Source organism: Hyla sarda, chromosome 2 (genome assembly GCF_029499605.1).
Source record: "Hyla sarda isolate aHylSar1 chromosome 2, aHylSar1.hap1, whole genome shotgun sequence".
NCBI lineage: Eukaryota > Metazoa > Chordata > Amphibia > Anura > Hylidae > Hyla > Hyla sarda.
In genome coordinates this window covers 348,598,042-348,609,702 of record NC_079190.1, presented here as the reverse complement: position 1 = coordinate 348,609,702, position 11,661 = coordinate 348,598,042, and positions in this window count along the sequence as shown.

The following is an 11,661-nucleotide window of genomic DNA, read 5'->3' as shown; positions in this document are numbered from 1 at the left end:
TTTTCGTTAAAATTTTTCGTCAAAAATGTTTGTCTTTTTTATTAGGGATTGTGAAGCTTTGGTGCATACTCATGCATCAGCCAACTCCAGCCTGTGTCATTCAGGCAATATATGATTTACTGATGGCGCTGCTGGGCCTGGGAATTTCAAATTTTCTCATAGGTAGCACCCGCTATCCAAAAGTCTTCCTCATAAATTTCTACAATTGTTGTGTTTTTTTGGAGGGATTGTGAAGCCCTAGTGTGTACTCATGCATCAGCCAACTCCAGGCTGTGTCATTCAGGTAATATATGCTTTACTGATGTTGCTGTGGGGGCTTGTTGGATCTGGTCCTTCGTACCCACACGATGGGGTCCGGGACACTCAAAGTTTCTTTTAATTTTCAAATAAAAAAATGATGGCGCTGTGGGGCCTGGGTCTGATAATTTCAAATTTTCTCATAGGTTGCACCTGCTATCCAAAATCTTTTTCAAAAATTTATAAAACTGTTGTGTTTTTTGGGAGGGATTGTGAAGCCCTGGTGTGTACTCGTGCATCAGCCAACTCCAGGCTGTGTCATTCAGGCAATATATGGGTTACTGATGCCGCTGTGGGGCCTGGGTCTGGGAATTTCAAATTTTATCATAGGTAGCACCCGCTATCCAAAATCTTTTTCAAAAATGTATAAAATTGTTGTGTTTTTTGATGGGATTGTGAAGCCCTGTTGTGTACTCGTGCATCAGCCAACTCCAGGCTGTGTCATTCAGGCAATATATGGTTTACTGATGCCGCTGTTGGGCCTGGGTCTGGGAATTTCAAATTTTCTCATAGGTAGCACCCGCTCTCCAAAATCTTTTTCAAAATTTTCTAAAATTGTTGTGTTTTTTGGGGGGGATTGTGAAGCCCTGGTGTGTATTCATGCATCAGTCAACTCCAAGCTGTGTCATTCAGGCAATATATAGGTAGCACCCGCTGTCCTAAATATTCTTAAAATTATTTTAAAAATGGTTGTTTTTTCTTTGGGATTCTGAAGCCCTGGTGTGTACTCAATGCTGCTTCCTGCTACACTCTGTCAGCCCGTTGGTCATGCGACAGTGTGCTACTCCGCCTCCACATCCTCCACTGTGTCTTAAGCCTCCACTGCCTCCACAAGTCTCAGTTGCCCTTCAGCATACCATGTGTGCAGGTCACGGCGGTGTCATGTTGTTCTTCACATGGTTTGCCTTGGCGAGAAGTCTTGGAAACAATGGCCGGTCAGGGCAATGGAGACGTTGTGCCTAAATCTCACAGCCACATGAGCCCTGTGGGGGCTTGTTGGATTTGGTCCTTCGTACCCACACGCTGGGGTTCGGGACACGCAAAGGTTGTTTTAAATTTCAAATCAAAAAATGATGGCGCTGCTGGGCCTGGGTCTGGCAATTTCAAATTTTCTCATGGGTAGCACCCCCTATCCAAAATCTTTTTCAAAAATTTCTAAAATTGTGGTGTTTTTGGGGGGGATTGTGAAGCCCTGGTGTGAACTTGTGCATCAGCCAACTCCAGGCTGTGTCATTCAGGCAATATATAGGTTACTGATGCCGCTGTGGGGCTTGGGTCTGGTAATTTCAAATTTTCTCATGGATAGCACCCGCTATCCAAAATCTTTTTCAAAAATTTCAAAATGGTGGTGTTTTTTGGGGGGGATTGTGAAGCCCTTGTGTGAACTCGTGAATCAGCCAACTCCAGGCTGTGTCATTCAGGTAATATATGCTTTACTGATGTTGCTGTGGGGGCTTGTTGGATCTGGTCCTTCGTACCCACACGATGGGGTCCGGGACACTCAAAGTTTCTTTTAATTTTCAAAAAAAAAAATGATGACGCTGCTGGGCCTGGGTCTGGCAATTTAAACATTTTCTCATGGGTAGCACCCACTATCAATAATCTTTTTCAAAAATTTCTAAAATTGAGGTATTTTTGGGGGGGATTGTGAAGCCCTGGTGTGAACTCGTGAATCAGCCAACTCCAAGCTGTGTCATTCAGGTAATATATGCTTTACTGATGTTGCTGTGGGGGCTTGTTGGATCTGGTCCTTCGTACCCACACGCTGGGGTTCGGGACACGCAAAGGTTGTTTTAAATTTCAAATAAAAAAAAGATGACGCTGCTGGGCCTGGGTCTGGCAATTTCAAATTTTCTCATGGGTAGCACCTGCTATCCAAAATCTTTTTAAAAAATTTCTAAAATTGTGGTGTTTTTTGGGGGGGATTGTGAAGCCCTGGTGTGAACTTGTGCATCAGCCAACTCCAGGCTGTGTCATTCAGGCAATATATGGGTTACTGATGCTGCTCTGGGGCCTGGATCTGGGAATTTCAAAAGCCCTGCTGAGTACTCGTGCATCAGCCAACTCCAGGCTGTGTCATTCAGACAATATATGGTTTACTGATGCCGCTGTGGGGCCTGGGTCTGGGATTTTCAAATTTTCTCATAGGTAGCACCCGCTCTCCAAAATCTTTTTCAAAATTTTCTAAAATTGTGTTATTTTTTGGGGGGGGATTGTGAAGTCCTGGTGTGTACTCATGCATCAGCCAACTCCAGGCTGTGTCATTCAGGCAATATATGGGTTACTGATGCCACTGTGGGGCCTGGGTCTGGGAATTTCAAATTTTCTCATAGGTAGCACCCGCTCTCCAAAATCTTTTTCAAAATTTTCTAAAATTGTGTTATTTTTTGGGGGGGGATTGTGAAGTCCTGGTGTGTACTCATGCATCAGCCAACTCCAGGCTGTGTCATTCAGGCAATATATGGGTTACTGATGCCACTGTGGGGCCTGGGTCTGGGAATTTCAAATTTTCTCATAGGTAGCACCCGCTATCCAAAATCTTTTTCAAAAATGTATAAAATTTTTAGTTTTTTTTTTGGGGGGGGGGGGGGGGGGATTGTGAAGCCCTGGTTTGTACTCGTGCATCAGCCAACTCCAGGCTGTGTCATTCAGGCAATATATGGTTTACTGATGCCACTTTGGGGCCTGGGTCTGGGAATTTCAAATTTTCTCATAGGTAGCACCCGCTATTCAAAATCTTTTTCTAAAATGTATAAAATTGTTGTGTTTTTTGGGGGGGATTGTGAAGCCCTGGTTTGGACTCGTGCATCAGCCAACTCCAAGCTGTGTCATTCAGGCAATATATGGTTTACTGATGCCACTTTGGGGCCTGGGTCTGGGGATTTCAAATTTTCTCATAGGTAGCACCCGCTATCCAAAATCTTTTAAAAAAATGTATAAAATTGTCGTGTTTTTTGGGGGGGATTGTGAAGCTCTGGTGTGTACTCCTGCATCAGCCAACTCCAGGCTTTTTTATTCAGGCAATATATGGTTTACTGATGCCGCTGTTGGGCCTGGGTATGGGAATTTCAAATTTTCTCATAGGTAGCACCCGCTATGCAAAATCTTTTTCTAAAATGTATAAAATTGTTGTGTTTTTTGGGGGGGATTGTGAAGCCCTGGTGTGTACTCGTGCATCAGCCAACTCCAGGCTGTGTCATTCAGGCAATATATGGTTTACTGATGCCGCTGTGGGACCTGGGTCTGGGAATTTCAAATTTTCTCATAGGTAGTACCCGCTATCCAAAATCTTTTTCAAAAATGTATAAAATTGTTGTGTTTTTTTGGGGGGGATTGTGAAGCCCTGCTGTGTACACCTCCACGCTGTGCCATTCAGCCAGTATATGGTCTCCTCATGCTACCAACACCTCCATGCTGTGTCATTCAGCCACTATATGGTCTCCTCATGCTGCTAACATGTCCACACTGTGTCATTCAGCCACTATATGGTCTCCTCATGCTGCCAACACCTCCACACTGTGCCATTCAGCCACTATATGGTCTCCTCATGCTGCCAACACCTCCATGCTCTGTCATTCAGCCACTCTATGGTCTCCTCATGCTGCCAACATGTCCACGCTGTGTCATTCAGCCACTATATGGTGTCCTCATGCTGCCAACACCTCCAAGTTGTGCCATTCAGCCACTAAATGGTCTCCTCATGCTGCCAACACCTCCACGCTATGTCATTCAGTCACTATATGGTCTCCTGACACTGATGCCACCACCAGGCTCTGTCATTGTGCTGCTGTGCGGCAGTGATTCTAAAAGCGATGCCGGTAATCTGCATGTTATTCTGAATAACTGTTACGCCTAGCGCTCCGGGTCCCCGCTCCTCCCCGGAGCGCTCACGGCGTCTTTCTCCCTGCAGCGCCCCGGTCAGTCCCGCTGACCGGGAGCGCTGCACTATCATGGCCGTTGGGGATGCGATTCGCACAGCGGGACGCGCCCGCTCGCGAATCGCATCCCAGGTCACTTACCCGTCCCGGTCCCCTGCTGTCATGTGCTGGCGCGCGCGGCTCCGCTCTCTAGGGCGCGCGCGCGCCAGCTCTCTGAGACTTAAAGGGCCAGTGCACCAATGATTGGTGCCTGGCCCAATTAGCTTAATTGGCTTCCACCTGCTCCCTGGCTATATCTGATCTCCTCCCATGCACTCCCTTGCCGGATCTTGTTGCCTTGTGCCAGTGAAAGCGTTTAGTGTGTCCAAAGCCTGTGTACCTGAACTTCTGCTACCCATCCTGACTACGAACCTTGCCGCCTGCCCCCGACCTTCTGCTACGTCTGACCTTGCCTCTGCCTAGTCCTTCTGTCCCACGCCTTCTCAGCAGTCAGCGAGGTAGAGCCGTTGCTAGTGGATACGACCTGGTTGCTACTGCCGCAGCAAGACCATCCCGCTTTGCGGCGGGCTCTGGTGAAAACCAGTAGCCTCTTAGAACCGGTCCACTAGCACGGTCCACGCCAATCCCTCGCTGACACAGAGGATCCACTACCTGGAAGCCGAATCGTGACAGTAGATCCGGCCATGGATCCCGCTGAGGTGCCGCTGCCAAGTCTCGCTGATCTTCCCACGGTGGTCGCTCAGCAATCGCAGCAGATTGCCCAACAAGGACAGCAGCTGTCGCAGTTAACCGCCATGTTACAGCAACTTCTGCCTCTGCTACAGCAGCAACCATCTCCTCCGCCAGCTCCTGCACCTCCTCCGCAGCGAGTGGCCGCTCCTAACCTCCGCTTGTCCCTGCCGGACAAATTTGATGGGGACTCTAAACTCTGCCGTGGATTTTTGTCTCAGTGTTCCCTGCATATGGAGATGTTGTCGGACTTGTTTCCTTCAGAACGGTCTAAGGTGGCGTTCGTAGTGAGCCTTCTTTCAGGAAAGGCCTTGTCTTGGGCCACACCGCTCTGGGACCGCAATGATCCTGCCACAGCCACAGTCCAGGCCTTCTTCGCTGAACTCCGGAGTGTCTTCGAGGAGCCAGCCCGAGCTTCTTCTGCCGAGACTGCCCTGTTGAACCTGGTCCAGGGTAATTCTTCAGTGGGCGAGTACGCCATCCAATTTCGTACTCTTGCTTCCGAGTTATCATGGAATGGCGAGGCTCTCTGCGCGACCTTTAAAAAAGGCCTATCCAGTCGCATCAAGGATGTGCTGGCCGCACGAGAGATTCCTGCCAATCTGCAAGAACTCATCCATCTAGCTACCCGCATTGACATGCGTTTTTCTGAGCGACACCAAGAGCTCCGCCAGGAAAAAGACTTAGATCTCTGGGCACCTCTCCCACAGTATCCGTTGCAATCTACGCCTGGGCCTCCCGCCGAGGAGGCCATGCAAGTGGATAAGTCTCGCCTGACCCAGGAGGAGAGGAATCGCCGTAGGGAAGAAAATCTCTGTCTTTACTGTGCCAGTACCGAGCATTTCTTGGTGGATTGCCCTATCCGTCCTCCACGCCTGGGAAACGCACGCACGCACCCAGCTCACGTGGGTGTGGCGTCTCTTGGTTCCAAGTCTGCTCCTCCACGTCTCACGGTACCCGTGCGGATTTCTTCTTCAGCCAACTCCTCCCTCTCAGCCGTGGCCTGCTTGGACTCCGGTGCCTCTGGAAATTTTATTTTGGAGTCGTTTATTAATAAATTCTGCATCCCGGTGACCCGTCTCGTCAAGCCGCTCTACGTTTCCGCGGTCAACGGAGCCAGATTGGACTGCACCGTGCGTTACCGCACAGAGCCCCTCCTCATGTCTATTGGACCCCACCTTGAGAGGATTGAGTTCTTCATTCTCCCCAACTGTACCTCTGAGGTCCTCCTCGGTCTGCCTTGGCTCCGGCTTCATTCCCCCACCATTGATTGGCCACCGGGGAGATCAGGAACTGGGACTCTGCCTGCCACAGGAAGTGCCTCTCCCCCCCTCCCAGTCCCGTCAGGCAAGCCTCTGTGCCTCCCCATGGCCCCCGTCCTGGTGTCACACTGCCCCGTGCCAGGCCTCGCCCTCTGCCCTCCCTCCCCATTCCCACTCCTGCTGTACTGCCTGCCGTTGAGGAAACCCTCCATTCTTTCCCGGTGTCCTCATCCCAGGGGAGGCAGTTACCGGACAAAGAGAAGGGGAGACCTAAGGGGGGGGTACTGTTACGCCTAGCGCTCCGGGTCCCCGCTCCTCCCCGGAGCGCTCACGGCGTCTTTCTCCCTGCAGCGCCCCGGTCAGTCCCGCTGACCGGGAGCGCTGCACTATCATGGCCGTTGGGGATGCGATTCGCACAGCGGGACGCGCCCGCTCGCGAATCGCATCCCAGGTCACTTACCCGTCCCGGTCCCCTGCTGTCATGTGCTGGCGCGCGCGGCTCCGCTCTCTAGGGCGCGCGCGCGCCAGCTCTCTGAGACTTAAAGGGCCAGTGCACCAATGATTGGTGCCTGGCCCAATTAGCTTAATTGGCTTCCACCTGCTCCCTGGCTATATCTGATCTCCTCCCATGCACTCCCTTGCCGGATCTTGTTGCCTTGTGCCAGTGAAAGCGTTTAGTGTGTCCAAAGCCTGTGTACCTGAACTTCTGCTACCCATCCTGACTACGAACCTTGCCGCCTGCCCCCGACCTTCTGCTACGTCTGACCTTGCCTCTGCCTAGTCCTTCTGTCCCACGCCTTCTCAGCAGTCAGCGAGGTAGAGCCGTTGCTAGTGGATACGACCTGGTTGCTACTGCCGCAGCAAGACCATCCCGCTTTGCGGCGGGCTCTGGTGAAAACCAGTAGCCTCTTAGAACCGGTCCACTAGCACGGTCCACGCCAATCCCTCGCTGACACAGAGGATCCACTACCTGGAAGCCGAATCGTGACAATAACAGTATTATTTCACTAACCCAGCAAGCTCCATATGCATTTAGAACACAGCAAAGTGTTCTATACCCCTATAGAGGCTGTATGTAGGCTAGAAATAGCCTTTTTCAATGTAGATTCGCTGCGAAAAATTTTTTATCGAAACAAACTTTCGGAAAGTTCGGCGAATCGGACGAATCGCATTTTTGAAAAGTTCGCTCATCTCTAGTTCTGACATTAACGCAAAAAATTATAAATACCCACATGTGACCCTATTTTGGAAACTATACCCCTCACGGAACGTGACAAGGGGTATAGTGAGCCTTAACACCCCACAGGTGTTTGACGAATTTACGTTAAAGTTTGATGGGAAAATGAAAAAAAAAAATTTTTCACAAAAATGCTGGTGTTACCCTAAATTTTTCATTTTCACAAGGGAAAATAGGAACAAAGCCCCCCAAAATTTTTAACCCCATTTCTTCTGAGTAAGAACATACCCCATGCTTGGTTGTAAAGTGCTCTGCGGGTGAACTACAATGCTCAGAAGAGAAGGAGCGCCATTGGGATTTTGGAGAGAAAATGTGTCCGGAATTCAAGGCCACGTGTGTTTACAAAGCCCCCATAGTGCCAGAACAATGGACCCCCGACACATGTGACCCCATTTTGGAAACTACACCCTTCAGGTAATGTAATTAGGGGTGCTTTGAGCATTTACGCCCCACAGGTGTCTGACAGATTTTGGGACAGTGGTCCGTGAAAATGAAAAATTATATTTTCATTTGCACAGCCCACTGTTCCAAGGATCTGTCAAACGCCAGTGGGGTGTAAATGCTCACTGCACCCCTTATTAAATTCTGTGGGGGTGTAGTTTCCAAAATGGGGTCACATGTGGGGGGGTCCACTGTTCTGGCACCTCGGGGGGCTGTGTAAATGCACAAGGCCCCGACTTCTATTCCAACCAAATTCTCTCTCCATAAGCTCAATGGCGCTCCTTCTCTTCTGAGCATTGTAATGCGCCAGCAGAGCACTTTTAGTCCACACATGGGGTATTTCCATACTCAGAAGAAATGGGGTTACAGATTTTGGCCGGCATTTTCTCCTATTACCCCTTGTAGAACTGTAAAATTTGAGGAAAAAACAGCATTTTAGTGAGAAAAAAAAATCATTTACACATCCAAATTTAACTAAAAGTGGTCAAACACCTGTGTGGTGTTTAGGCTCACTGTACCCCTTGTTACGTTCCTTGAGGGGTGTAGTTTCCAAAATAGTATGCCATGTGGGGGTTTTCTTGCTGTTCTGGCACCATAGGGGCTTCCTACATGCCCCCCAAAAACCATTTCAGAAAAATTCCCTCTCCAAAATCCTATTGTCGCTCCTTCCCTTCTGAGCCCTCTAGTGCACCCACAGAACACTTGACATACACATATGAGGTATTTCCTTACTCGAGAGAAATTGGGTTACAAATTTTCGGAAGATTTTTCTCCTTTTACCCCTTGTAAAAATTCAAAAACTGGGTCTACAAGAACATGCGAGTGGAAAAAAATTAAGATTTTGAATTTTTCCTTCACTTTACTGCTATTACTGTGAAACACCTAAAGGGTTAACACACTTACTGAATGTCATTTTGAATACTTTGAAGGGTGCAGTTTTTATAATGGCGTCATTTATGGGGTATTTCTTATATGAAGGCCCCTCAAATCCACTTCAAAACTGAGCTGGTCCCTGAAAAATTCAGATTTTGAAAATTTTGTGAAAAATATGAAAATTGCTGCTGAACTTTGAAGCCCTCTGATGTCTGATGAATTTAAAACATGTCAACTTAATGATGCAAACACAAAGTAGACATATTGTATATGTGAATCAATATATAATTTATTTTTGATGTCCATTTTCCTTATAAGCAGAGGGTTTCAAAGTAAAAAAAAATGCAAAATGTTCATATTTTTCAAGAAATTTTTGAATTTTTCCCCAAGAAATTATGCAAGTATCGATGAAATTTTCCACTAACATAAAGTAGAATATGTCACGAAAAAACTATCTCGGAATCAGAATGAAAGGTAAAAGCATCCCAGAGTCATTAATGCTTAAAATGACAGTGGTCAGATTTGCAAAAAAGGCCTGCGTCCTTAAGGTGAAAATGAGCTGTGTCATTAAGGGGTTAAAATGATTCTGACTGCCGATCAATATATATATATATATATATATATATATATATATATACACATATATATTAATACTTTTATATATTTATATGCCATTTCTAATGCTGAAAAAAAAAAGATATTTGTTATCTACTCTTAACCTATATATCCAGCTTGCTATCTGCTCCTGACTAAGAAAAAGACCTTGGGATGATGCCAGAAGGACTAAGATGAGACGTCAGAAGACAAAATATTTGAAGAAGATACAGATTGTATAGAAGGACAAGGATCTGGGATTTTCCAGTATGAGAGCGAGAGAGCCGCATAAATGAAGTTTGGCCAAGAAAGAAATAGATGCTTAAATATGCTAATATATATACAGACACAAAATTCAAATGACCAATCAAAATATAACATGATGATTTGACGTGATAACTAACCTCCCCTTTTTTGTCAAATGTAAAAACAATGTACTTAATTTTAATGAACAGAACAACTTGGGGCAGCTCTTTAGCCAGTATGCTGAGAAGGAGATATTATACTAACATTCTGTCTGGTGTGTATTTCTTGTGCCGGCACTCAGCAGTATACAGCAGCTGTCGCTCACATTTTAAAGCCTCATCCGCACCCATCCTTGACAACACCATAATTTAGTTTAAAAAAATAAAATTTTCCATTTTCACGTCCAACTTCAACGCTAAGTCGTCAAACACCTGTGAGGTGTTAAGATTCCCTTGTTACGTTCCTTGAGTGTTGTAGTTTCCAAAATAGTATGCCATGTGGAGGGGGGGGGGGGTTTGCTGTTCTGGCACACTGGGGACTTTCTAAATGCAACATGCCCCTGAAAAATCATTTCAGCAAATTTCTCTTTCAAAAAGCCAAATTTTGCTCCTTCTCTTCTGAGCATTGTAGTGCGCCAGCAGAGCACTTAATGTCCACATATGTGTTCCTCATATCCGTGTACCTTATAATTGTTCTGTTATCTGACCCTGCACCTGTGCCGCCTGCCCTGACCTACTGCTACCTTTATCACATCTTGCCAGTTTCCTTTTGTGCCACGCCACATCCCAGCAACCTGTGTGGACGAGTCATGCCAGGGGTATTGACCTGGGTGCCACCTGCCGCAGCAAGACCATCCTGCTTTGTGGCAGGCTCTGGTGAAAACCAGCGGCACCTTAGACTCCGCTCCCTGGCAAGGCTCACATCATCATCCACACAGGCCCAGAGGATCCACCACCTGCCTTGACCCTTAGGCTAGGTTCAGACTACGGAATCTCCGGGCAGAAATTTCCGCCCAGAGATTCCCAGTGCGGCCAGCGCCGGCTGAATCAGTCGGCACTAGGACCGCGCTGATACTGCAGTCTCCAATAGACTGCAATGTGTTCCGCGCGGATTTCCGCCTGAAGAAAATTTCCAAGTGGATTGTCCGTTCACAAATTCCGCTTCACAAATTCCGCTTCACAAATTCCGAAGTGTGAATTTGTGAACGGAAAATCATTCACTACACTATACATTTTAGAAAGCGGAATTTCCGCCGGCAATTTCAAAGCAAAATTGCAGGCGGAAATTCCGTAGTCTGATCCTAGCCTTACAATACTAACTATAACTGTGTAACAAGGGTATAACACAGTGAAAAGAGTTTCTTCCTGAAAGGTAACACTGTGTGGTTGGTGCCTCTGATGTTGACCACTGGCATTTGTTTTAGGTGCCATAGATTTTTACCTGAGATTTGCAATTACTATTTCAGACCTACATAGCATTTTTGTACTGCATAGAACGGAAATACTAACGGACAAGAGAAACATAAATGGGACGTACATACATGAAACAACTCTTGAAGCTCTTCCTTATCATATATATATATACATATATATATATATATATATATATATATATTTAATTTTTTTTTTTCTGACTGAAAGCATTGTCAGCTGTGCAGTTTCCCACTGGGAGTTTGAGCTGTGGTGGAAAATTTGCATTGGGAAAATGACTGTAAACCCCCGCCCTTGTGAATGTGCCCTCTACATTCATATGGGGGGGGGGGGGGGGTTGCAAAACCACCAGCTGTTGCAAAACTACAAGTGCCAGCATGCACTGACAGGCCGTGAATGCTGGGAATTGTAGTTTTGCAACAGCTGGAGGCACACTGGTTGGGAAACACTGAGTTAATCTGTTGCTGAACTCAGTGTTTCTGCATCAGTGTGATTTCAGCTGATGCATAACTACAACTCCCAGCTTGCATTGACAGACCATGCATGCTGGAAATTGTAGTTTTGCAACAGCTGGAGGCACAATGGTTGGGAAACACTGAGTTATTCTGTTACCTAACTCAGTGTTTCCTAACCAGTGTGCCTCCAGCTGTTGCAAAACTACAACTCCCAGCATG